The sequence below is a fragment of the Vulpes vulpes genome, unplaced genomic scaffold (genome assembly GCF_048418805.1).
Source record: "Vulpes vulpes isolate BD-2025 unplaced genomic scaffold, VulVul3 u000000652, whole genome shotgun sequence".
NCBI classification, from domain to species: Eukaryota; Metazoa; Chordata; class Mammalia; order Carnivora; family Canidae; genus Vulpes; species Vulpes vulpes.
The window spans coordinates 2,433,972-2,461,482 of NW_027325771.1; the positions used below are offsets into that span (position 1 = coordinate 2,433,972).

Here is a 27,511-nt window from a genome sequence, read left to right on the forward strand (position 1 = left end):
GTTATTTATTTATTTATTTATTTATTTATTTATTTATTTAGGATTTTTATTTGTTTTTTTTCTGAGGCCTCCTGTACTACTTTGGGTCCTCTGGGAAGTCGATGCCAACCAGAATAAAACATGCAGAAGGGAAGTGTTTATAAAGGGTACAGGAGAGAGGGAGCCGGAGTGAGCAGGGAGAGCCTTCAGACCCCTGTGCAGAGCTGACAGCTGTGCAAGGAAAGGGAAGAGAGGAAAACTGAATAGGGGGAGGTTTCAATGGCAGAGAAACTCTGATAACATCTCAGCCAGGCCAACAGGGAGCCCCCGTGCAAAGACCACCCATGACAGGAGTCCCACAATGGCCCAGCTCTCATCTCCTTGCTGTGCTTGGCCACTGGCTAGGAGCAACCCGTGGAGAGCAAGTTCTCAGAGTGAAAGCTGCATTCGATCCAAGGTGAAAAGCTGGAGGCTTCCCTGGGACTCTGCGCAGAGCTGCTTCCCTTGGAGGGAGAGCTGCGTGGACTGCTTCCATGGCTGCCATTTCTACAGCTTGTGCCGTGGAGATCCGTCACCCTACTATGTCGGTAAGCAGCATCTCCGTGGTTCACACAGGCTTCTTTTCTAGAGGAGAAACCTGGAAGAGGTTAGTTGGATGAACTAACAGTTCCATTTCTGCATTTAGTCTCCCTCATCCACTATCCACTGTAAATTCTCTTTACTTTCAGTGTCACCTGGGCAGGTCTCTATGGCTTACCCGGTGGTAGACCCCAATCTCTCATTGCTAAGGGGTCTGAACCTCCAGCATAATGAGGCAAAGACTACTAAAAGTGTCTAATTGGCTCTACTGCATTTCAGACATATTTCTTTCCATCCCCATTGTGTAAGAGTAGATCGCCCTCCTCATAGGAAGCAGTTACCTCTGCCAGAATGATGACTCCCCTCCTTACCTGCTGGTCCTTGGACACCAGAAGTCCAGGGTGCCTGGGTGGAAGCAGTTATTTGGTCCTCTGACAAGAGGGTACTCTCTTCGGTGACTAGAGCCTCTAACCCTGCAAAGCCCAGAACTGTGTAATGGGAGGCACAAAATCCCATGTGGACGGGGGAGGTCACCAAGAAGGATGGTCAGTGGGGCTGCTCTTGTTTCACCCTCTCAGTTTCTCGCTGGTTCAGAACTATTCAGGTTATATTTTGACTGCAACTAGGAAAGTTAACATAGCCCTCAGGTGACATGAAATAAATCCATGAAATTCCATGTAAATGCAGGCTATTTCTGATCTTCTGATTTTTTTTGACTGCAGTAGAAATAATGAAGACACCAAGTCGATAGCCACATACTGTCTACCTCTGAGACCTTATCAATCAGCTATAGCAAAGACACCATGTCTGAAGCAACATTGTAATCAGAGCTACTATTTGATTGAGAATATGGTAGTCTATAGTCATCCATCCACCCTCTTCTAAAAAAAAAATAAAACAACTTTGGATGTGATAATTGTTTTTATTTACTTTAGAGGCTTCCAGTTGACCTTCCCCTGTTATGCTCACTCTTAAATACAGGCCAGGAAGTCAGTACTCCAACTGCCACATATGGGTCTATGGACCCATAAACCTACTGTAATCTAGACTGGCCAGGTCTCCATTCACTAGGGGGTTATGAAAATATTTGGGGTCTTTGGTCGTCAGTGTCAACTAAGATTCCGTGTCCAGTACTTCTTAAAATGTTCATCCTACCACTGTGCATTCACTCAAGAAAATGGCCATAGGTCTTCCCAAGGGAGGACTCAGGGAGTCGTCATAGTATACACTTGCTGTCGTGTTGCCAGGCCCTTCTCCTGGAGATCTGGCCACCTCTTCAGTCATTGGATTTCAAATCAGAAAACTGGCTCAGGGCTACTAACTGAACACATGATATTGACCTCTTATTGAGACGACTGCCTTCAGTCTCCTTCTCCTCTGTTCTTTTCTTCCTCTGATTGTATTAAGCAGCACTCTTGGCTTCTCATCTATTTGGTCATATTCCTCCCAACCATCTTCACCAGTCCCCGTGTCACGTGCCCTCGACTGCCTCTCTGACACTGCAGCCTCCCAGCTTTGGTCAAATTCTGCTACTTGGCCTCTATCACTTCCAGACTCCACTTTCCATTGGCGTCAGTAAGCCCAGCTTGGCCCTGCTGCTACTGAACTTCCCAGCCTACTCCTGATGGCCCTGGTGAATGCCGTGCCCTCTGGACTCTCCGAGACAATACAGTCCTCAGGTGGGTCTTCTGATCTCACATAAAATATTGATTCTAGCATTCTTTCCCCCCTTGAGTTTTAAAACCCCTTCCTTTACCATCTGCTAGGGCATAAATAAAATTCTTGGGCGCATCCACCCAGATGCCCCATCCAAGATTTCATGGTTCAAGGTTTTCCCAGCTAGCATAACAGCCCTGTCTTTAAATATCTCTGGAGGTCTAACAAACCTGTAGACCCTAAGTCTTCTAGATCCCGAGTCTTCTCTTCAACTATGATCATTATTCCACTGCAGAGATGAGAGACTGCAAGTGTTCAGAAAGGCTGTCTGGCTCTTACACTTAGTCCTGAATTGTTTGTTAATGGCCCCCAGTTTCTAATTAGCCCTCCTCAGTGTGTTAATGGCCCCCAGTTTCTAATTAGCCCTCCTCAGTTTAGTAATAACTGGCCTTGGAGTTAGTGTTTCCCTTATGTTTTGCCTGAGTCACTTCATTGGCAAAGACATTCTCCTCCATGGGGACATTTTTCCAGGTCACCACTCATGAAATCTTCCGCAGTGGAGGCATATCGTCTTATTCCAGGAACTATCTATGCCCCACATTTCAAATGCACTAGCATTCTTTTTGCTAGTCATGAGGTGAGCGAGCTAGTCTCCAAAACCCCAATTTATGTACCAACTGTATAAGTTTGAGTGCTCCAAGAGTGGACACCAAGATGGAATTAGACATGTTAGAGATTCACCAGGAGAATGTTTGTGAAAGAGTAGAAATAGGTGGAACTTGTCTTCAGAATATGATATTTGAAAGGAGAGAGTTAAGAAAGGAGAGTAGGAAGGAGAACCCCAGACTGCAGAGCATATCTGTGTTCTAAGCCAATGAGGATCCCCAGAGCAAAGATTTCCCACTATGGGAGTCTTATGTCTAACTGGAATGTCATGGCTCTAGTGGCCCTGCTATCATCAGTCCTGGCTGGTGTCAAACCAGAGGAAGCATGGCTTCAATGTGAACTCTGTGGAGGTCCAAATTTGTAGCATCTGAAAGATACCTGCTATTTATCTTCCTTGTAGCAGGTTCTGTTGAAAGGATATCTCAGCAGCGTACCTCCATGGTTGACACATCTCCCCACAGTTGTGGGAGGCCAGCTTTATGGACGTAAGGCCAATGGCCACCCTTCAGTGGGACAGAAACTTGAATAACTCTATTAGTTCTCTTTGGGTTATATGGAAAAGTTCAAGCTATGGATGAAGCCTTCCTTGCGTCATTTTTTGGGGAATACTATACTTTACTATAATGTCTCCTGATTTCTTTGGTCCTGTCAAAATTCTAGCCCCTACAGGCCAAACTTCTGAATAAGATCTTCCCGTCTGCTATGCAATGAGCTGTGGCTATCTGCAGGAATGCTAGGGCCAAACCAGGTGGCCTTGGAAGCTCAACAATGTATTTTTCCCCTGAGTTCAAGGGAAAATTCAAACCCAGAAAAAGGTTGGTATATTGTGATCAAATCTGACCAAACTATTTCTCTCTAAACACCTGAGTGTAGACTTCGCTTAATTTTTAGGCTGATGGGATCCCTGGGTGGCGCAGCGGTTTGGCGCCTGCCTTTGGCCCAGGGCGCGATCCTGGAGACCCGGGATCGAATCCCACATCGGGCTCCCGGTGCATGGAGCCTGCTTCTCCCTCTGCCTATGTCTCTGCCTCTCTCTCTCTCTCTGTGACTATCATAAATAAATAAAGATTAAAAAAAATGTTTAAAAAAAAAATTTTTAGGCTGAACACATGATATAGCCTCTCTGATAGTCCATCTTTAAAGACTTGAGGTCTAATTTGTTTGATTAAAGAAGCAAACAAATGAAGGCTTAGAAATTGAAAGCAAGTAAATTCTCCCCGAGACGAGGCTGATGAAAGAGGCTGCCTGGGCAGTCAGGTCTAAACATTGCCGTGTAGAGTGATGGGTTTTTCGGGAAGCCCATTTCAAGGGAGTTATAAATAAAACTCTCTAAAGACTGGAGCAAAAGAAAAAAAACACAATCCTTAGTGAGGAGGCAGGCAAACGAGGAACGTAACACACACAACCCCGCAGTGCATTTTCAGGAGGTTTGTGGGCTTCAGAGAGCAGACTGGACTCTCCTTCCAGCTCGAGGGAAGACAGCGGGCAAGTTGTTGGAGGCCTGTGAGCCTCCAGCTCCTTACGTATAAGATGAAGGAAGGCACCAGTTGCTTAGTATGTGGTTAAGCGAATTAAGAAACACAACACAGGACGGCATGGTAAGCACGAGCTCTGGGGTCAGAAGTCCCACCTCCAGCCCCAGGTCAACGTTGATGAAGTTGCTGAACCTGAGTCCCAGCAGCCTCTCTTCAAAACGGAGGCCCTGATACCATAGGACAGGCTGTACTCTATGCTATCTGACTTCTTTTGTTCCACTTCCTATTTTTGAGATTCACCATTTTCTTGCAGGTTTCAGTGATTTCCTCCTTTTTTAAAAAAAAATTTAATTTTATTATTATTATTATTATTATTATTTTAGTGATTTCCTCCTATTGCTGAGCAGACGACACTCAGGAATGTACTGTAACGTGTTTGTCTCTTCTTCCGTTGGTAGATGTTGGAGTTGTTTCCAGATTTTGATAATCATGACTCAAGCAGCTATGAATATTCTTATAGAGGCGTTTTTGTAGACATATGTTTTCATTTCTCTGGGTAATGAAAACATACCTAGGAATGGATTTCTGGGTCATAGGATAGATGTATGTTTAACTTGTTAAGAAAAGAGCCAGACATTTTTCTGAAAGGATTATGTCAGCAACACACATTCTCACTAATATTTGGTGTTAATCTTTTTAATTTTAGCCACCCTAGGGAGTGAAATAGAATCTCACTGTGTTTTTTTTAATTTATTTTTTATTGGTGTTCAATTTGCCAACATATAGAATAACACCCAGTGCTCATCCTATCATCTCACTGTGGTTTTAATGTGCATTTCTCTATGGCTAGTAATATTAAGGATATTTTCATGCGCCTACAGGTCATTTGCACATCTTCTTTTGTCAAGTGTCCAACTCCTTGTTCAATTTTTATACTGGGTTAAAAAAATTATTGATACTAAGGAGTTCTTTAAATACTCTGATTACAAATCATTTGTCAGAAAATAAGCTCAGATTGGAAGAAAGCTGGGCAGTTTTTGCTGTTGGAGAAGTCCAATTTACAAATTCTTTTCTTGTGATTAGTGCTGTCTCCTGCCTTAAAAAAAAATTCTTTACCTACCCTAAGCTCACAGGGAACTATATTCTTCTTTATTTCTTTAAGAGGCTTAGGAAACCTTTACCTTTAGGTATATGATTCATTGCAAGGTAAGTTTAGTTAGTATATGGCATAAGGCAGTATTTGGGGTTCATTTTTTGCTATCTGGTTATTCCAGCATTGCTTGTAGAAAAGGCTTTTCCTTCCCTGTTGATTTGCTCTGCTGTCTTTATAGAAAACCAGCTGACTCTATATCTGGAATCTTACTTCTGTGCAGTTGATCTATTTGTCTATCCTTATGTCACTACCAACTGTCTTAATTACTACAGCTTTAAATTTATTCTTGAAAGTAGGGAATGTAAGTTCTCCAACTTTGTTAATCTTTTTCAAAGTTGTTTCCACTATTCTAGTTCCTTCTTATTTTTATCTAAACTTCCATATCAGCTTGACAATTTCTACCAGAAAAAAAAAAAAAAAAAAACAGCAAACCACTGCTGGGGTTTTAATTGGGATTACTATGAATCTTGTTTTCTTCCCACTGCATTTTAAAAATATTTATTTATTTATTCCAGTATAATTAATTACAGTGCTATATGAGTTTCAGGTATACAATATGCTGATTCAACTATCAAATACATTACACAGCGCTCATCGGGATAAGTACCCTCATAATCCCCTTCACCTATTTCACCCATCCTCCCACCTACCACCAGTTTGTTCTCTATATTTAAGTTTTTTTTTTTGTCTCTTTTCCCTTGTTCATTTGTTTTGTTTCTTAAATCCCACATGAGTGAAATCTTATGGTATCTTTCTGCCTCTGACTGACTTATTTCACTTAGCATTATAATCTCTAGATCCCTCCATGTTATTGCAAATGGCAAGATTTCCTTTTCTTTCTATGATTAATATTCCATTATATATTATATACTGCATTATATGTATTCTCTATATATTATATACATTCCATTATATGTGTATGTATAAATAAATATTATATAAAATAAATAATATTGCATCATATATTCTAGTCTATATATATTATTTACGTTCCATATATATGAGTGTGTGTCTATGGATGGATAGATAGATAAATAGATAGATAGATGATAGATAGATAGATAGATTGATAAGTATTTGGGTTGTTTCCATATCTTGGCTCTTGTAAATAAGGCTGTAGTAAATATAGGGGTACATATATCTTTTCTTTTTTTTTTTCATATATCTTTTCAAATTGGTGTTTTCATACTCTTTGGCCAAATATCCAGTAGTGGAATTACTGGATCATATGGTAATTCTATTTTTAATTTTTGGAGGAATGTCCATACTGTTTCCCACAGTGGCTGCACCAGTGTGCATTCCCCCCAACAATGCACGAGGGTTCCTTTTTCTCCACATCCTCACCAATACTTGTTATTTCTTGTGTTTTTTATTTTAGCCATTCTATTCTGACAAGTGTGAGGTGGTACCTTATTGAAGTTTTGATCTGCATTTCCCTGATGATGAGTGATGTGGAGCATCTTTTCATGCGTCTGTTGGCACCTGCACGTCATCTTTGGAGAAATATCCGTTCATGTTTTCTGCCTATTTTTAATTGGATTGTTTGGGGGTTTTGCTGCTGAGTCATATAAGTTCTTTATATAGTTTGGATATTAACCCCTTGAGGGATATGTCATTTGCAAATACCTTCTCATGCTTGGTGCTTTTTCATTGATGGTTTCCTTCACTGTGCAGAAGCTTTTTATTTTGGTGCATCCCAGTAGTTCCATTTTGCCTTTGTTTCCCTTGCCTCAGGGAACATTATCTAGAAAAATATTTCTACGGCTGATGTCACAGAGATTACTGCCTATGTTTTTTTCTAGATGTTTTATGGTTTCAGATTTCACATTTAGGTCTCTAATTCATTTTGAGTTTATTTTTAGGTGTAAGAAAGTGTCCAGTTTCATTCTTTAGAATGTTGCTGTCCAGTTTTCCCAGCACCATTTGTGGAAGAGACTTTTCCCCTTTGCGTGTTCTTGCCTCCTTTGTCATAAATTAATTGACCGTAGAAGTGTGGGTTTATATCTGGACTCTGTTCCATTAATCCGTGTGTATTTGTGCCGTTACCATTCTGTTTTGCTTGCTACAACTTTATAGTATAGCTTGAAATCTGGGATTTTTATACCTACGCTTTTGTTCTTTTTCAGGATTGCTTTGGCTAGTCATGGTCTTTTGGGGTTCCATATAAATTTCAGGAGCTCTAGTTCTGTTTTTTTTTAAAAAAAAGTGCTGTTGATATTTTGATAGGGATTGCATTAAATCTATAGATTGTTTGGGTGGAATTAAATTGAATATTTAGCAAAACTGGGGAAAAAATCATCTCTTAACAGTATTGGGTCTTATCCACCATGAATAGGGTGTGTCTCTCCATTTATTTTTGCCTTATTCATTTGTTTCACAATGTAGTTTCTAGCTTTCAGTATAGGAGTGTTACATATCTTTTCAAAATTTAATTGTATTTAAATTCAGTTAATTAACATATAGTATATTATTAGTTTCAGAGGTAGAGTTCAGTGTTGTATATAACACCCAGTGCTCATTCTATCAAATGCCCTCCTTAATCACCCAGGTACCCCATCCCTCCACCCACTTCCCCTCCAGCAACCCTCAGGTTGTTCCATATAGTTAAGAGTCTCTTATCGTTTGTCTCCCTTTCTGATTTCATCTTATTTTATTTTTCCCTCCCTTCCCCTATGATCCTCTGTTTTGTTTCTTGAATTCCACATGAGTGAGATCATATGATAATCCTTTCTCTGATTGACTTATTCACTTAGCCTGATACCTTCTAATTCCATCCACATATTGGAAATGGTAAGATTTCACTTTTTGGTGGCTGAATAATATTCCATGGTGTATATATACTACATCATCTTTATTCATCTGTCGATGGACATTTGGGCTCTTTTCATAGTTTGGCTGTTGTGGACAATGCTGCTAGAAACATTGGGGTACAGGTGCCCCTTCGGATCGCTGTGTTTGTATCTTTTGGATAAATATCTAGTAGTGCAATTGCTGGGTCACATCACTCAACATCAAGGAAATACAAAACAAAACCACAATGAGATACCACCTCACACCAGTCAGAATGGATAAAATGAACAAGATAGGAAGCAACAAATGTTGGTGAGGATGCAGAGAAAGGGGAACCCTCCTGCACTGCTGGTGGGAATGCAAGCTGGTGCAGCCACTCTGGAAATTCCTCAAAAAGTTAAAAATAGAGCTACCCTATGACACATCTTCTGATAAACTTATTCCTCAGTATTTTATGCTTTGTAATTCTGTTGTAACTGTAAACTTTTATATTTCATTTGCCAGTTTTTATTCCTAATATATAGAAATACAATTGACTTTTAGATACTGACTTTGTATCCTGTGTCCTTGCTAAAACCACTTATTAGTTTTAATAGTTTTTGGTACATTCCTTTGGAACCACATTATTTGTGTATATAACTACATCTTCTGTGAAAATGGATAGTTTTACTTCTCCTTTCCAATCCTTTTTTTTTTAAGATTTTATTTATTTATTCATGAGAGACACAGAGAAAGAAAAAGAGGCAGAGACACAGGCAGAGGGAGAAGCAGGCTCCATGCAGGGAGCCCGATGTGGGACTCGATCCCAGGTCTCCAGGATCACACCCTGGGCAGAAGGCGGTTCTAAACCGCTGAGCCACACGGGCTGCCCTCCAATCCTTTAAAATTTTTTTTTTAAAAATCTTTCCTTTTGTCGTGGCTAAGATCTCCAGTACAGGACTGAATACAAGTCATAAGAACAGATACTCTTGCTTTGTTACTGATGGCTGGGGGTGGGAGGTGGGGTAAATGCATTCAGTATTTTACTTACGTTATATGACATAAGCTATAGTTATTTTATAGATGGCTTTTATTGGGGTGAGGAAGTTTTCTTTTATGCCTGGTTTGTGGAGAGTTTCTACTTTTGTCATGAATGGATATTGGAATTTGGTCAAATGCTTTTTCTGCATCTCTTGAGCTAATCATAATTTTTCTCCTGTTTCTGTTAATGTGCTTTTATTGATTTCCTAATATTAAGCCAATCCTGCCTTCCTGGAACAATCCCCCACTTGGGCTTAATGTATTATCCTCTTTGTATGTTGTTTGATTCAATTTGCTAATATTGTTAAGGATTTTTGCATCAAGGCTTAGGCGGATATTAGTCTGTAATTCATTTTTTTCAATGTCCTTGTCAGCTTTTGATATCAGGGTTATGCTGACCTCATAAAATTGGTTAGGAAATATTCCCCTTTTCCTCTCTATTCTGAAAGTTTGCATAGGATTGATATCATGTCCTACTCAGAAACGTTGGACAGAGATCCCTGATGCAATCATGTAGTTTGGAGTTTTCTTTGTGTGAAAGTTTTAATCATAAATTGAATTTCTTCAACAGATATGTGACTATTCAGATTTTGTATTTCTTGTGCTAGTTTTGCTGAGTTATATCTTTCAATAAATGTGTCTAGTTTATCTTAACTACCAAATTTATTGCCATTAAAATTTGTTCATAATATTTTCTTATTAGCCCTTTAATGTCTATAGGATAGTGATGTCCTCTTTGATTACTGATATTGCTAAGTTGTATTTTTTCTTTCTTTTTCACTATCCATCTTGCTCTGGATTCATTAATTTCATTAATTTTTTTTCAGGGAAACAACTTTTGGTTTTGTTGATTTTGCCAGCGGTTTACAGGCTTATTGTTTTACTGATTTCCACTCTTTATGTTTTGTATATTCTATTTATTTTGGTTTAACTTGCTCTTCTTTTCCTAGCTTTTTAGGTAAGAATTTAGATTATTGGCTTTATACCTTTCTTGTTGTCTAACTTTAAAGCTATAAATTTCTCAGGATGTCTAGGGCTGCATCCCACATATTTCAACATATTGTGCTCTCATTTCCATTCCCACCAATAGTGCAGGAGGGTTCCTTTTTCTCTGCATCCTTGCCAACACCTGTTGTTTCTTGTGTTGTTGATCTTGGCCATTCTGACATGTGTGAGGTGATCATTCATTGTAGTTTTGATTTGCATTTCCCTAATAATGGGTAATGTTGAACGTCTTTTCATGTGTCTGTTGGCCATCTGTATGTCTTCTTTGGAGAAATGTCTGTTCATGTCTCCTGCTTATTTTTAATCAGATTATTTGGTTTTAGATTCTTAAGTTTTATATGTTTATTGCTTCTTTTCTTGTTCATTCCTATTTTTATATCTGTTGCTTCCTGGTTTGTTCATTTTATCCATTCTGACTGGTGTGAGGTGGTATATATATATTTGTATATTTTTTATATTTTTAAATATAATTTATATATTTATATATTTTGGATATTCATCCTTTATGAGAGATGTCATTTGCAAATATCTTCTCTCACTCTGTTGGTTGCCTTTTAGTTTTGTTGATTGTTTCCTTTACTGTGCAAAAGTCTTTTATTTTCATGTAGTCCCAGGATATTTTGCTTTTGTTTCTCTTGCCACAAGAGATATAGCTAGAAAAATGTTGAGGTATTTGATGTCAGAGACATTACGGCTTATGTTCTCTTCTAGGATTTCTATGGTTTCAAGTCTCACCTTTAGGTCTTTAATCCATATTAAGTTTATTTTTGTGTGTGGTGTAAGAAAGGGGTCCAGTTTCATTCTTCTGCAGGTAGCTGTCCAGTTTTCCCAACACCATTTGTTGAAATGACTTTTTCCCATTGGATACTCTTTCCTACTTTGTCAAAGACTAATTGAAAATAAATTTGGGTTTATTTCTGTTTTTTTTTTCTTTTCCATTGATCTATTTTTTTGCCAATACCATGCTGTTTTGATTGCTACATAACTTGTAAATAACTTGAAGTCTGGAATTGTGATACTTCCCATTTTGTTTTTGTTTTTCAAGGTTGCTTTGGCTATAAGGGGTCTTTTGGGGTTCCATAGAAATTTTAGGATTGTTCAAAAATACTGTTGGTATTTTGATACAGATTGCATTAAATATGTAAATTGCTTTGGATAGTATGGACATTTCAATAATATTTGTTCTTCCAACCCATGGCATGGACTGACTTTCCCTTTCTTTGTATCATCTTCAATTTCTTTCATCGGTATTTTATAGTTTTCAGAATACAGGTCTTTCGCCTCTGGTTTATTTCCAGATATTGTTTGGGATGCAATAAAATTGGAATTTCTTTCTTAATTTCACTTTCTGCTGCTTCATTATTAGTGTATAGTAATGCAGTAGATTTCTGTACATTGATTTTGTGTCCTACAGCTCTACTGAATTCATTTATCAGTTCTAGTATTTTCTGTTGGTGTCTTTAGGTTTTCTATATACAGTATCATGTCATCTGCAAATAGTGAAATTGTACTTCTTCCTTACCAGTTTCAATGCTTTTATCCCTTTTTTTGGTCTCATTGCTGAGGCTAGGACTTCCAATACTATGTTGAATAAAAGTGAACATCGTTGTCATGTTCCTGACTTTAGAAGCAAAGCTCTCAGTTTTTCCCCATTGAGTATGTTGTTAGCTGTGGGTTTCTCATATAAGACCTTTATTATGTTGAGGTATATTCCCTCTAAAGCCACTTTGTTGAGTGGTTTTATCATGAATGGATGTTGTACCTTGTCAAATGCTTTTTCTACATCTATTGAAATGATCATATGACTTTTATCCTTTCTCTTATTGGTGTGGTGTATCACATTGATTTGTGAATTTTGAACCACTCTTGTATCCTAGGAATAAATCCCACCTGATCATTTTTTTTCTTAAAAAAATTATTTTTTTAATGTATTGTTAAACTCAGTTTGTTAGTATTTTGAGGATTTTTACATCTATGTTCACCACAAATATCAACCTGCAGTTCTCTTTTGTGTGTGTGGTAGCTTTTGGAAGTTTCCTTTTCTCGTCTCTTTTTTTGGGGGGCGGGGGGGGAATAGTTGAGAAAAATCGGTATTAACTCTTCTTTAAATATTTGGTAGAATTAATCTGTGAAGCTGTCTAGTCCTGGTATGTTGATTGGGAGTTTTTGACTACTGATTTCAATTTCATTGCTGCAATTAGTTTGTTCAGATTTTCTTTTCCTGCTTCGGTTTTGGTAAGTTATATGTTTCTAGATCTTCATTTTTTTCTAGGTTGTCCAATTTGTTGGCATATTATTTTTCATAATATTCCCCTCCAATCCTTTGTGTTTCTGTAATATGGGTTGTTATTTCTCATTTTTCATTTCTGATTTTATTTGGGACTTTTGTTTTTTTATCCTGGCTGGAAGTTTATCAGTTTCATTGATCTTTTAAAAGAACCTGCTCCTGGGGATCCCTGAGTGACTCAGCGTTTTGGTGCCTGCCTTTGACCCAGGGCGCGATCCTGGAGTCCTGGGATCGAGTCCCGTGTCGGGCTCCCGGCATGGAGCCTGCTTCTCTCTCCTCCCGTGTCTCTGCCTCTCTCTCTCTCTCTCTGTGTGTGTCTATCATAAATAAATCTTAAAAAAAAAAAAAAACCCTGCTCCTGGTTTCACTGATCCATTTTATTTTATTTTTTTAGTTTCTATAATTTATTTCTGCTCTAATCTTTACTATTTCCTTCCTTCTGCTGGTTTTGGATTTTCTTGTTCTTTATATTTAAAATGTGTCTCTCATAAACAACATACAAGTGAATCTTTCCTTTTTATTCCCTCTAACAGTTTTTGCCTTTTAATTGGAGTATTTAGTCCATTTACACTGAATTTTATGGTTGGGTTTAATTTTAGCATCTTGCTACTTATTATATAAGTGAGTATCTTATATCTTTCTTGGTTCCTTTGTTTTTCTTTCATTTGCCTCCTCTTGGATTGATTGAGAATTTTTTTATATTTCATTTTACCTCACCTATTGGCTTTTCAGCTGTATGTCTTTGTTTTATATTGTTAGTGGTTGCTCTAGGAAACACAACGCCCATCCTTAACCCATTTTATCTTGATTAACGTTATATCACTTCACATGTAATGAAAGACATTTTAACAGAGCTAGTTTGGGTTCTCTGAAAAGCAGACACCAATGGGATTATTATACAATATTATGGGGAACACCTGTGAAGCATAAAGAGGGAGCAAGCGGGAGGAGGCGGTGACATCCTTCAGGCTGTGGAGGAAGAATGGGGAGGAAGAAGTTGGAGGTAGACTCTCAAATAGCAACACAGTCCTAAGGAAGTCTTGGTTAAGCTGAAGAGGAGTCCCTAAGCAAGGGTTGTCCCTTGGCTGTGTCTGGCATTAGGCCAAAATGGACTGCCTTGGGGGTCCCTGGGTGGCTCAGCGGTTTAGCGCCGCCTTCAGCTCAGAGCTTGAAGAGACCCAGGATCGACCCGACCCAAGTCGGGCTCCCTGCGTGGAGCCTGCTTCTCCCTCTGCCTGTGTATCTGCCTCTCTCTCTCTCTCTCTCTGTGTCTCTCATGAATAAATAAATAAAATCTTTAAAAAACAAAAAACCCCAAATGGACTGCCTTTAGTGCTCCTCATGATGCTGAGTCATTGGCTGGTAGCAGCCAGGGAAGGTACAACCTTGGCATAAAAACCACAGTAGAGGGATCCCTGGGTGGCTCAGCGGTTTGGGCCTGCCTTTGGTCCAGGGCGCGATCCTGAAGTCCTGGGATCGAGTCCCGCATCAGGCTCCCGGCATGGAGCCTTTCTCCCTCCTCCTGAATCTCTGCCTCTCTTTCTCTCTATGCCTATCATAAATAAATAAATAAATCTTTAAAAAAAAAAAAAAAACCACAGTAGACGGAAGGGGCAGTCGCTAGAAGCTTTCATTCAACTAAAGACCCCAGTAGGTCTCCCTAAAGTCAATTGGAGCAGTTCACCTCCACACTGCCAGAGATCCTGCTTGTGCTGTAACAGAGCCTCTTCTCCCTATTCAGGAAGCAACTCCTTCATGGTTCCTCGGGCCTCTCTCTTTCAGTAGGAACTTAGTAAAGAGAGATTAGTGGGACAGTCTGTTTTCCTTCCAGGGCCCTAAGCAAGCAGCCAGGCCATTGTACACTGTCTAGGAATCTGCAGTATTAGATTCTTACCTTGTGCTACTTCTCTTTCCACTCAAAGTGAATGACCAGGTGTGCCACTTGCCGCTCTGCCTACTGGGAAGGTTTTTGCTTTTCTCCATCTTTCAAGTTCACCCTCGAATGTGGACATAATGCAGCACTCTCCGTGTTCAGCTCGCTGCCATATACTGAGTCCACTCAACTGTGCACCAAGTTCAGGCTTTTTCCTCCTCCCTCAGCTAATCGTATGCAATCCTCCCTATAGCGGTAGGTGTGGCCTGGGAGATGGGTGCTGCTGCAACTACAGTGAGTGACGTGGAAGCGTGGGCCACCTGCTTGTGGAGTTAACTTGTGCTCTCCTAGGCTTAGGCTTGAGCCTGTAACATTTCCATTTTATAAAAGACTGATGTTGGGCTTGTCCAACGTTATGACTTGACAGATCTGATGGGCCCCAGATCAGCAGGGATAATTCCAGGTGCAGGATCATTTGATGCTCCAATAACCAAGCAACCACCCCAATCTATACCAGGTCCCCGTAGCATGACAAGAGTTATTTTTCAAAAGGCATGTATTTCTCTACTGCAGATGTCATGACCTTGCTCCAGAACCCCAGAGGCCTGCATTGACATTCTCCCACAGAGGCTTGTTATAAATTTCACACTGCATCTTTTCCCACCACCGATGCTTCTAACACCAAGGGCCTGTTAGACTGCATGACCTATATGGCAAGACTGCTTGCACTGTGGCCTGAACTTGGTGCAGAGCTCTTTCATATTCGGGCCCTCCCACCCCACAAAGCTGATGGCCTTCTGTTTCACCATATATATGGGCCAGAGCAATATTCCTAGATGGGGAATGTGTTGTCTCTAGATCCCAAAGTGGCCTACCAGGCACTGTGCTTCCTTCTTTGTGGTAGGGAATGTGAGATGCCATCATTTTACTTTCGTAGAGGTAGCCTAGCCCATCCCTGACCACTAGACCCTAAAAACTTTACTAAAGGGATAGTTTCCTGAATTGTCATAGAGGTTTTCTCCCACTATCTGGAGCCCGTGGGTCTTAAATGGACTTCAGTGTACTACTTCCTTCTGCTCATTTTCCCCAATCAGCATGACGTAATAGATCAATATGATGTTCTACAGGATGTCTAGACAGTCCAGATCTCTTTGGAATATATTATGTTGGAGGGTGAGAAAGCTAACATAGCCCTGCAAATGAATATTCATTGTCCATTCCATATAAATGTGAATTCTAATCTCATTTTCTGATCTGAATAGAAAAGAACACATTCACAAAAGCAACTGACCTTATGCCACGTGTCTGAAGCCATTACTAATCCCCCCAACAAGGGTCCCCAGCTATAACACATCAGGTGTAACAAGCAGTTACAGAACAACACAAGATAAATGAGACTAATAGAAAACAAATAGCAAAAAGATATGTCTAAATACAAACATACCAATTAGTACATTCATGTGAATTTACTAAACACTCCAATCAAACACACGGATTGCCAGATTGGATAAAAAAGAAGATCCAAGTATATATTGTCCAGTTCTTCAGGGTGATAGAAGTATTCTAGAATTTAAAATGTACATTTTCCCAGAAGTGATCAAACCAAATACTTAAGAAGGCTGAATGCTACTGTGGATAATTTATACACAGTAGCATGAGTCTGCAATCTCCATCATGATGGATCTAGCCCAAGGGGAAGGAAAAGGAAGATAGCAGACAATATAACTGATAAAAGTAGATGAAAAAAATCCTAAGCAAACTATTAACAATTCAGAAATGTGTAAAGAAAGATAAAACATCCTGACCAAGTTGAGTGTGTCCCAGGAATGGAAGACTGGCTGAACCTTAAAAAGTTGGGTCATGCAATTCATCACATTAACACATTTTAAGAGTAAATATATACGACCATCACAGGAGGTAAAGGAAGAAGAGCATTTGATAAAACATAACACCCTCTAAGCTTTAACAAAAAATAAAACTCTTATTAAATTTGGAATAACAAGAAATTTCCTTTTTTTTTTTAACAAGAAATTTCCTACACATAAGTTACAATAAACAACACACTTAATGGTAGGATGCTTAAAATCAGGAAGCATACAAGGAGGTCTACTTCTACTACTTCTCATCACTGGACTAGAGATCCTATCCATTCAGACTGAAAAGGGAAAGAAGTATAAATATTTGAAAAATATATGTTATTGTTGCTATTGTAGGGACAATGACTGTTCAAGAAGAAATACCAAGAATCTGTAGATCATTATTAAAATTAATAGGAAGATTAGTAGATTTTTTTAAAAATCAATATTTCCAAATCAATGGCATTCCTACATATCAGTCAAAAGATTCAATTTATTTAAGATGTTATTTGCAATAACAAAGAAACCTAAAACAGAAAAAAATTTGAAACATTTACTCATGAGAGACAGAGACAGACAGGCAGAGACACAGGCAGAGGGAGCAGCAGGCTCCATGCAGGGAGCCCGACGCGGGACTCGATCCCAGGACCCCAGGATCATGCCCTGGGGCGAAGGCAGACGCTCAATCACTGAGCCCCCCAGGTGTCCCCAAAAAAGTAGTTTTAAAAATGGATATGTATCTGCTGTTTCTGGACAAAATTATAATTATGAAAGTTTACTGAAAGAGAAGACCTAAATAGAGGAAGCCTTGTTTCATGCCGTTAGATAAGGAGACTCAGTTTCATGAAGATGTCCATTCTCTTAAAAATGTACCTCTAAAGTCAGGGCAAATCCAGTCAGACAAACAGTGGCTAGAACAGCCCAGAGCGCCTCAAAACAGACTCGTGTACACGTGGAAACTGGATTTCGAGCAACAGACGTTGCACATCAGCAGAGAAACGGTGAGCTTTGTGCAAAGGGGAAAATCTATGGCAAACGAAATCTGAGCCTTACCTCGTACCACACCCAGAAGTCCGTGCACATGACCTAAGGCTCCAACGTGAGTGGCAAAAACGAAAGGAATTTTACACGACGTTGTAACATCTGTGCCCTCAGCCCGGAGAGTAAATCCCCTAAACACCCGGGGCAGACCGCAGAGGGAGCAGCCCCAGGCGAGGTCAGGGCCTGCACCTCTCACCGTGCCTGCGCACATCTGCATGCACCTGCGCACACCTACAAGCACCTGCACACACCTGCACACACCTGCACGCACCTGCACGCACCTACGTGCATCATCGAGCATCCCAAGCATCCCACGGCCGGAGGACGAGCTGGGGCAGAGGAAGGGCCGGCAAAGTCCAGGGGGTCGGCTCCATCCTGCACCAATGCCTACCAAGCTGTCCCCTGCTCCCGAGGGTCCAGAGCTCTGCGTGGAGGTAGCAAAAATAAATCCTTCTGTTGCTCAGGTGCCTCCAGATTCCCTGGGCTCGGAATCCGCAGCGTGAGCGTCGCCTGTGCTGCCTGGATGACATCCAGAGCCAGCGGGGACCCTGCGGCCCCTCATCACCGCGGTGGGGACGGCAGCCCACGGGCGCCACGGCCCCACCTCCTCGTCCTGAGGGGTCCGCAGGATTAGCAAAGCATTCGGGCGCCCTGGAGGCCGAGGCGAGGGCAGGGCCCCGCGGCTGGAAGGGGCGCAAGGACTGCACACATGGTAGGTGTCGTTGGCGCGGCTACCGGGCTGCTCAGCAGCCTCGCGGGCAGGAACCTAGACCCTGCAGGCTGGCACCTCGGCTCTGCCCCGTGCGTCCCTTAGGGCCCCTGTCCGTCTACACTGCACGCCCGTCAGTGCCTTTCTCAATCTGTTCCATCGGTCCATCTGCACGCCGGTTACAGATTGATTGATTGATATATTTTATTCACAAAATCTCCTCCCTGTGTCATTCTCTTTAACCACCCAGGCTACAGGATATCAAACAAATAGTCCTTGCCAGGAATCTGAGGGCTTGATGGAGAAGGAAGGAAGACATGCGCACGCACACACACACACACACACACACACAGACTGGTTAAGAATCTGGGTTTTGGCCTAAGATCACTCAGGTTCAAATCCCATCTTTGGCATTTCCTAGTGGTGTGGCCTTGAAAAGTCACTTAATTTTTCAAAGTTTCAACATTCTTGTCTATAAGATGGAGATATACCCATCAATCAAACATTTAGGGAGAGCACACTTTGTGGCCAGCACAGGCTGGGCACGAGGGATCTAGCTCGAGACCACAGACAAAATCCCTCCCAAGCAGACCTGGTATTCAGATCTCAACAAACGGATCTTAAACGCAAAATAAGGGATGCACAGTGTGGCAGGTAATGATGACTATGCTATGACAGAAAACAGCAGGGTGAGCCCGGAATGCAGGAGGTCGCTCTACTAGCGAGGGCCGCGAACTCTTGTCTGAGGGGCAGGTGTGGGGCTGCGGACGGAAAGGGCCAACCTGGAGGAAGAGCATGAGGCTCAGGAGGAAGGTCCTGAGGCGGGGAGCAAGGCCCTGGGGAGGAGCAAGGCCCTGGGAAGGAGCAAGGCCCTGAGGGGTGGGGGGCAAGGCCCTGGGAGGGGGGAAAGGCCCTGGGAGGGAAGCAAGACCCTGGGGGGGAGGACGACCCTGGGGGGGGAGCAAGGCCCTGGCGGGGAGCAAGGTCCTCGGTGGGGGGAGGAAGGCCCTGGGGGGGAAGAGCAAGGGCCTGGCGGGGGGAAGCAAGGCCCTGGCAGGGGGAACAAGGCCCTGGCAGGGAGAGCAAGGCCCTGGGGAAGAGCAAGGGCCTGGGTGGGAGCAAGGCCCTGGGGGAGCGAGGCCCTGGGAGGGGCACCCCCAGGCCAGCCCTGACAGTGGGTGGACCAGGCGGGGCTGAGCGCTGTGGGCCCTGTGGGCCCGGGGACAGGACAGACAGAGGGAGGGAGGGAGGAGGAGCCAGGGTCTCGCTGGCCGTGTGGACCGAGGTAAGAGCGAGGTTCAGTGGAGGCCCTCCTGGCCTCCCGTAGGTTTGGGGTTTGGGCCAAGCGAAGTCCCGAATGACAGGGATGGGGCGTAAGGGCTCCCGGCACCCCCGCCTTTGCAGCCCAGGGACAAGGAGGGCACAGCGGAGTGGTCAAAGCTTGCGCCCTCGGGACCCATCAACCCGGCAAGAGGCAGGACATGAGAATCCAGGTATAGACCCTCCCCAGATAAACACGGGGTCGACTCCTGTGAAAGCACGGACCTCTGATTTTTTTCCCCCTCAAAGCTTTTTTTTATTTGAGATAGAGAGCAAGGGGGGGGGGAGAAAGGGAGAGGGAGAGGGAGAGGGAGAGGGAGAGGGAGAGGGAGAGGGAGAGGGAGAAGGAGACTCTCTGTTGAACAGGGAGCCCAACGCAGGACTCGATCCCAGGACCCAGAGATCATGACCTGAGCCAGGGGCCCTCCCTGAAGTCACTGTAACACCCATGAGCGCCGACCACGGAGCTTCCCTACTCCCTGAACAGTGTCCCTGAGGCCCCGCACAGTGCCGCACACGTAGTAGGCACCCCATGTTTGCAGAAGGCTTCTACGAACTGATTTCCTGAGAGTAGCCACCCACCCACGTGGAAGCGTTTTCAGCTTCTTGGTGCTGACCCTATTAGTTTCTCCAACTCTCAGACGCAAACAAAATGATTACTTAGGTGTCCACGGAGCCAGTTCATTAAACGTTTAACTAGGTCCCCGAGATTCCTGGCAACTGATGACAAAGAATCTCTGAAGAGCGCTGGAGCAGTGATAAAGAAATATCAGTCACCACCTGGAAGAGGGTGGCAGGGTCCCCGTGAAAGACATCCTAATTGTGCCCTATGGTCCCTAGCAATGGTGCCCCACCTCATTTGCTTTGTTCAAAGCCAAGATTCAAAGAAAAGGACAGTGGAGGCCCCCAGAGGTCGCTCGGGCCAACGCTCACACGGGCCGCGCTTTTATCCGGAGACCTCACAATGTGAAGGTTAAAGCAAAAAAAACACCCCAAATTTGTCCGATATCTTTCCCAGCCCCTCCCCCCTCAGCTAAGGACAATTACTCTCACCCTAGACGCAGAGCTGGGGATTCGTGGACATGTGGCCACGGGGCACGTGATGTCACCACCTCACCCCAGAGATACACTATTCATCTTCCCATCAATGAGAAGCAGGAGTGGGCAGTGGGGGTGGTGGGGGGTGTCCAAGAAGGGGAGGCAGCCTGCGGGGGCTGCGGGGCTGACAGTGATCCCAAGTCTCAGATACTCACAGAAGTGGGAGGAAAGTTCTTCCCAAGCTGGGGGGCTGGGCAGGTGGGGGGAGGTCTGGAAGCTCATGAAGGAGGAGGAAACCCCCCCCCTCCAGCAAAGCCAGCCTCAAACCGAGTTGCTAGGAAACAGGAACTGGCTGTATCTGATGGGGTCCTGGTGGGGGTCAAGGCTACGGGACTGGAGGAGGGCAGGCGCTGCAGAGAGAACGCATTCATGACGTCAGGGGGATAAAAGGAAACGCTTGGGTTGTCAAGGTGCCAAGCTCACTTTTAAAAAGCAATATGGAAAAAATAAAATAAAATAAAATAAAATAAAATAAAATAATAAAAGCAATACGGAAAAATGAAATGGGGGCATTTGGAAAGGGGTGAGAAATGTGAGCAAGAGAAATGGATGAAGGGTCACGTTGAGCTTGTCGATGAAAGGTACCAACAAGGGTCCTCACTGCCCCCCTCACCCCTGAGCTAGAGGTCCTGACGGTACTGCCATGAACACTCCTGCCATAAGCTTTAGGGCCTCGTGAATCTCTGACATTGGTGTTCAGGAAAAAATGGAGAAAAAAAAACCCAAAAAACAAAAAACAAAAACACGCTATAAGTAGCCAAGGGAAGCGGAACTCTAGAGCAAAAGATCAGCCTCAACCTGAAATGTTTCCTACAACACTCCCTGCATTTTCTAATCTGTGAAATAGCTGCTCATCCTGCCTGAAATCCTACTGGATAAAGATGCATATGCATCACTGTATCCCTTCTTTTCAAAAAACAAAGTACTCCCAGGATGTTAGGAGAGGTGTTTGCTAGTCATTCACACATTAGTATAAATTAGCCCACCCACTTTTCTTTCTAACATCTAGCTGAGATTATTTGCACTAAGGGAGGAGGTCTTAATTAAAAATGAAAGTTAGTGGGGGCCGGCACTTGGGTGGCTCAGTGGGTTAAGGCTCCAACTCTTGATCTTGGCTCACGTCATGATCTCAGGGTCGTTAGCATCCTCTGTCCCCCTCTCTCTCCGCCCTTCACTGCTCACTCGCTCGCTCTCAAAAAAAAAAAAAAAGAATAGAAGTCAGTAAGGGACTCTCCATGTACTCACATTTTGTTCTGACTTTATGTTCCTGCAACTTCTAAAAAGGATCCGAGGCAGCAAATATCTTTAATTTTGAGCATGGATTTTAGGGAGTAGGATGCACGTTCTGCTCTCCCCTCCCCTCCCGTACATGGAAAGTATGGTTGGCACACGGTAGGGAAGAGATCGGGAAGGTTAAATGGAAGTGATCCCTGACGACACGCAGATGAAGTCGTCTCCTGCTGGTTAGATCCCCGCACGTCGGGTCACAACAGAGCGAGTGAGGCTACGTCAGTTGTGGAGGGTCGGCAGGGCTCCCAGGCCCACGAGTTGGCTCTGGGCTGGCTGGAGACGCCCCTACTGCCAGGGCCAGAGCGGCTCCTGCCAAGGCCGGGGGGGCGGGGGGGGGGCCTCGGAACAGGAGAGGGAAGGAGCAAGGCCTGAGCCTAACGGTGCATGCGGCGCCTACAGGAGAGAGCAGCGCGGCCTCAGGTGCTTTCGTGCAGTCCTTGCACAGCTCGTGCCCTGATTTACATGAGGCCCACCACGGAGCCAGCTGTCTTTTAAAAAAAAGATTTTATTTATTGATTTGAGAGAGAGCGCGAGCAGAGAGTACCAGCAGGGGCAGCGGGAGAGGGAGAAGCAAGCAGACTCTCCACGGAGCACGGAGCACGGAGCCCAGTGCGCCCCTCCCGGGACCCGGGGGTCACGGTCTGAGCTGACGGCAGCTGCTCACCGACACAGCTGCCCGGGCACCCCGTGGGGCTCTCTGACCCCCTCTGACTGCCTTTGCAGATTTCTTTCCACGGAGGAAATGCGCTGGTAGCGACATGCTCATCCAGGGGGGTTAGCAGCCACTAGTGCTGGTGGGTGACCTGGCGTCTGGTTGCTACATCAAGCTCTTCCGAGTGTGTTTAACCTGGATCAGGCCCTAGACGTCAACTGGTTCTTGCTCTGAGAGCACAAGAAGCTGTGTGCATGGGACCCGATTACCACAGACTGTGGCCCTGGCCCAGGACTTCACTAACAAAGACACGGGGGACAGTCCCCCCTTCTTTTCCTTTCCCTCACACCCTCCTCCTGGATCACACAGATCATCTTTCCATTCCTAAACCCCCTCCCTCGGATCTCAATTCAGCTTCATTACAGATAAAAAGCCTGCAGTGGGATATGCCCTCCACCACCATCGTTTCTGTGTTTCGATGTTAAAATAAAAAATTATAATAAAAACATTGTTCATTCCGGGAGCTGATTCTCAACTGAATTTTGGACAATGACCCAGTGATAACATGGGACACTTTGTTCCTGTACATCGGTCTCCTTGTAGCCAGGGGAGCTGGCTGGGAAACGCACTCCAAAAATCTCTCCGGGTGGTTTGAGAAGGGAGGAGAAGCTTCTAGAAGAAGGGGGTGGGTAGTGGAGGGGCAAGGAACAGAGAGCCAAGCACTATTCTGCACGTAGAAGTTCTGCCCTGCAGGAAAGAACTATCCGACCAGGCCCGGCCGAAGGTTTCCTGAGACAATGAGGCCGATGGTAGCAGAGGATCTTGCAACAGCCTGTGTGCATGAAGGTCACACTGTGGTCGCTGGGAAGCTGGCGGGGGAGGGGGGGTCCATGAACACCACGCTCCCCGGCCGCCTGGATACCTGTGAGGCCGCCGCACCCGGCACCGTGCCCCCACCTGCCCTGGCCCCAGGGCTTGGGATGGACATGACAGGGTCACAGTGATGCCCGCACAACGGAGGGACCAAGGGGCTTGCCTGCGAGCACCTGCATGGGCAGGGCCACGTCCTCACCAGCCTCGCCTGGCTCAGCTGTGCGCCCTCGGGCTGGCCCAGGGCAGGGCCGCGGTGACCCCAGCAGCCGTGGGCACACACGCACGTCCGGGTCCTACACTTGCCTCAGCCTTCCCTGCCCGACAAGCTTGTGGCTCCTTTCCCGGCCGCCCTGTCACCCACCGCACGTCTACACAGCAAGTTTCCATGAGATTCCCGCACTCGGCACACGTGTGTGGGCTGCTCGCCGTGCTCCAGGCCACAACGGGCGACACAGAGGTGCAGGTGCAAAGTTGTAGAAGAGGGATGAGTGTGCCTGGCGGGGGGATGCAGGGTGACCCCCGGCAGGTCCGCCCCGACTGCCCCATCCCTTCTAGGAGAGGACAGCGGCGCCTCCAAGCAGGGAGGACAGAGCAGGGCCGGTGCCACCCTCAGGGGAGGTGGGCACAGCGAGGTGGCTCCGGGAGAAGGCCACGTGCAACACGCTCGTCGTGGGAGACAGGGAGACCGGCCCGTGGCCCCGGTGGCGGGGGGTCAGAGCTGCCCCGGGGGCGCCGCGGCAGGGCTCCCACGCTGGGGTCCCCGGGCCTCAGTGCAGTGACCGCTGTCCTGGGCTCAGCCCCCGGGCCAGCCGTCCCTGCCAGCCACTGCAGAGAAGGCATCGGGGCCCAAACCAGCCCCTGGAGCAACGGAGGCGCCCTGAGCCCGCAGGTCCCTGCCCCCGGCTGACCCCAAGTCGGTGATGGCCTGACCCCCACTGCCCAGGGCCTCTGTCCCACTTTCACCCTGTGTAACCAGGAGGCACTTTTGGACTCCGGGGCCCACCGAGCCCAGCCGCTGTCTTCCCGGGGGCGGGGGCTGTCCTCCCTACATTAGTGCCCTTCTTGCTTCACCCCCGTTCCTCTCTCTGCCTTTGGGTTTGTCAAGGGGCAAGTGGCCAAACCTGGTCTCTTGGGGACACACACACCCCCAGCCAGATGCCCCTGCACCCCGGCCATCCAGCCGGGGGGGACAGCGCCGCCTTGGGCGTCAGTGAGATGCAGAGCCGCAGGTTTTAGAGCCCAGGGAAGGGAGTGTGAGCCCCCCTCTACAGGCCCCCCACCCCAAGCTCCTTCTCCTGGAGCCACGCTGATACAGCAAGAAATCTGGTGGTGGGTCTGCCCCGCGCGCTCCCGGGCCCCAGGCCTCCCCGGACCCCCACACGGACCCGCAGACGAGCTGGCGGGCGTGAGGGACCTGTCCGAGGAGAGGCAGGAAGGCAAGGAGAGCTGTCAGGGGGCCTTTTTTTTAAGAAAACCAGGGTTCCTGCTGGAAGGGGGCAAGACAGGGCTGGGGTTTTGCAAGAAAACGCGCGCACAGATCTAAGGAGCCATCACACAACATGGCAGGGAGACTTCCTAAGGTATCTGAGGGAGGGGAAACTGAGTCCTAAGAATGAAAAGGCCCGGGCGCCTGGGTGGCCCAGCGTCTGCCTTAGGCGGGGGCACGAGCCCGTGAGCCCTCCTCTGGGCTCCCTGCTCGGTGGGGAGTCAGCTTCTCCCTCTCCCGCTGCCCGTCTCCCCATCCTCCCTCTCTCTCGCTCTCACTCTCTCTCAATTTTAAAAAAAATCTTAAAAAAAGAAAAAAAGAATGAAAGGGCCTGCAGACACACTGAGGGGTCAGCCAGTTTGGCAGCCGTGGGGGCCAAGGGCCTGTCCCCCGCCAGGTGCATCCAGGGCTCCCGCGGGTTGGGACGCAGGGGAGATGCCCGGGTTCAGAAATGCAGGCCGAACATGAAGCGGAGACGGGGACAGGCGGCTGGAAGTGACGGGATGGGTCACTGTCGTGCGGGGCGAGGCGGACGGGACGAGGCAGCGGACACCTCCCCCCCCTCCCCCCCCCCCGACCCAGGTGAACAGTAGGAGCAGCCACGCTAACTCACCTGGGGACGCTCTTCTGAACGAACTCACTCGAAGAAGGCTGGCCCTGGGGGTCTGGAGGGCACAGGAGGGGGTTCAACGGGCACGTGAGAAGGCAGTGGGAGGGAGCCCCGCCGTCCCGAACCTCCTGGCCCCCAGCCCGTCCCTGGGGACACCTGGCAGTCCCACGGCACTGCCCAGCCCCGCCAGGGAGGACCCAAGGCCGGACTGGATTGGGCCTCACAGGCGTGCCTGACACCCAAGACTAGGAACGGCGGCCCCTCCTCTCCCGCCTTCCAGAGACCCCAAAACCGTATTGGGATCGATGGACCCGCACTGAGGAGGGTGCGTGGTGAGAGGAGCACTGGGTGTTATACTGTATGTTGGCAAATTGAATTTAAATAAAATATTAAATAAATAGAGTCAATCAACCCAAATGAAGCTGGCCAGAATGTCAAGAAGTGAGATATGGATGACAGTAGAGTTACAAAATGAAGATAAATGCTGCGGATGGGCCCAATTAAGGTATGTATGTAGGGGTGTGTGTGTGTGTGTGTGTGTGCGTAGTTTTAAAGATTTTATTTATTTGATAGAGAACAAGCAGGGGAAGCGGCAGAGGGAGAGGGAGCAGGGACCGGGACCCCGACCCCGACATCATGACCTGAGCCGAAGGCAGACGGAGCCACCCAGGCGCCCCCTCAATTAAGGTTTTAATCATCTCTCTCAAATTCCTAGTTTCTAACTTAATTCAAAGGACACCAGTCAAGTAAGCTTCTTGGCATAGAGATTCCTAGAGTAGAAACATCTATGGCCAGATACAGTGGTCAAAGAGAGACGCAATCAAACTCCCATTTCCTGCTCCCCACTCCTCCACTGCCCCACATCCATCCCATATCCTAGGTTTAGGCTCTCTTACAGCCTGGGCTCTGTAGATTGGGGAAAATTTCACGTAAAAATAAGTAAATAGATAGATAGATAGATAGATAGATAGATAGATAGATAGATAGATGATAGATAGATAGATCGGATTAGGTTCTTCTAGAACCTATCCTAAACATCTGACCTTTGCTGGGACCCCATGATCCTTTATCCTGGGGAGGCAGAGCAAGGATGGGGATGCTCACGATACACCCACCACAACTAATCTGCACAGGACTCTTAGGCCTCTGAGTCTCTCCTTACGGTTAAAGGTGAGGAAGAAAAAAAATAAAAAAAATAAAAAAATTAAAAAATAAAAAAAAGGTGAGGAAGAGACCCAGGTTCGTCAGGGAGCCCTCAGCCCTTGTCAAAATTCTCCTCATAGCTGACCACAAGCACTCTCCCTCTTTTTTTTTTTCCGTGCAGTTTGGTATCAGGGGATCTTCTCCGCCCCCTTCCCATAACACCTGTGTCTGGCTCAGGAAATGTGTGGGCATGTCACAAGAGCTGCGTGACTTTAATTAACACACTCGATAGAGCACATGGGCCTCCCCAGACCATCTGGAGCTCCGAGGCACCAGGCGATGACCCACAGGGAAGTGCTAGGGCGCACACGAAGGGTGAGGCCCCCCTAACCTCACTGTTACCTCTAGCACCAAGATTTTCAGGAATGGTAGGGAGTTGATTATATATTCAAAACTGGCCTGCTCCTCGGAGACCTCTCTTCCATCTCACACACCCTTAAAGTAGGAGCTACGATCTGCAGCCTGAAGATATTGCTAAGAGCAGCACGCTTGGGACCAGGACTGCAAGAAACTGATTATTTCAAATGAATGAGATGGTTCGAGATCTTCTCAGGGAGAGGCGCATCGTCAGAAAATATTCCGGGCCAAGAACAGAATCCCCCAGCAGAAGATGAGCCATGTCAAAAACACCCACCGACGAAGAGCAATAAAGTATGAATAATTTAGAACTCCTTGATATTATCCTGCCTACGCATCACGTACGTCTTTAATAATTAATTCAGCTCGGTCTTTAAAGAAATTCTCCCTACGTCACAAATCATTCTTTCCCTGTTACCTTTCAACAACTGGAGATCATTTCCTGTTCGGGACTCGTCCTTCCCAAGCGAGGTGCATTTATTTGTGCAGGAGACATTTTCCCACTGTCGTTGGTTTCCATGGATGTGTCCTGC

The 27,511-nt window shown here is 45.7% G+C and overlaps 1 long non-coding RNA gene across 1 annotated transcript; it reads right to left on the minus strand.

The window, feature by feature from the left end:
* On the minus strand, positions 1–27,511 carry LOC140597296 (uncharacterized). The gene is made up of 2 exons (XR_011999164.1): positions 27,397–27,511; positions 1–616 (listed from the first exon to the last, which is right to left on the minus strand). It is a non-coding gene; the product is annotated as an uncharacterized lncRNA (long non-coding RNA).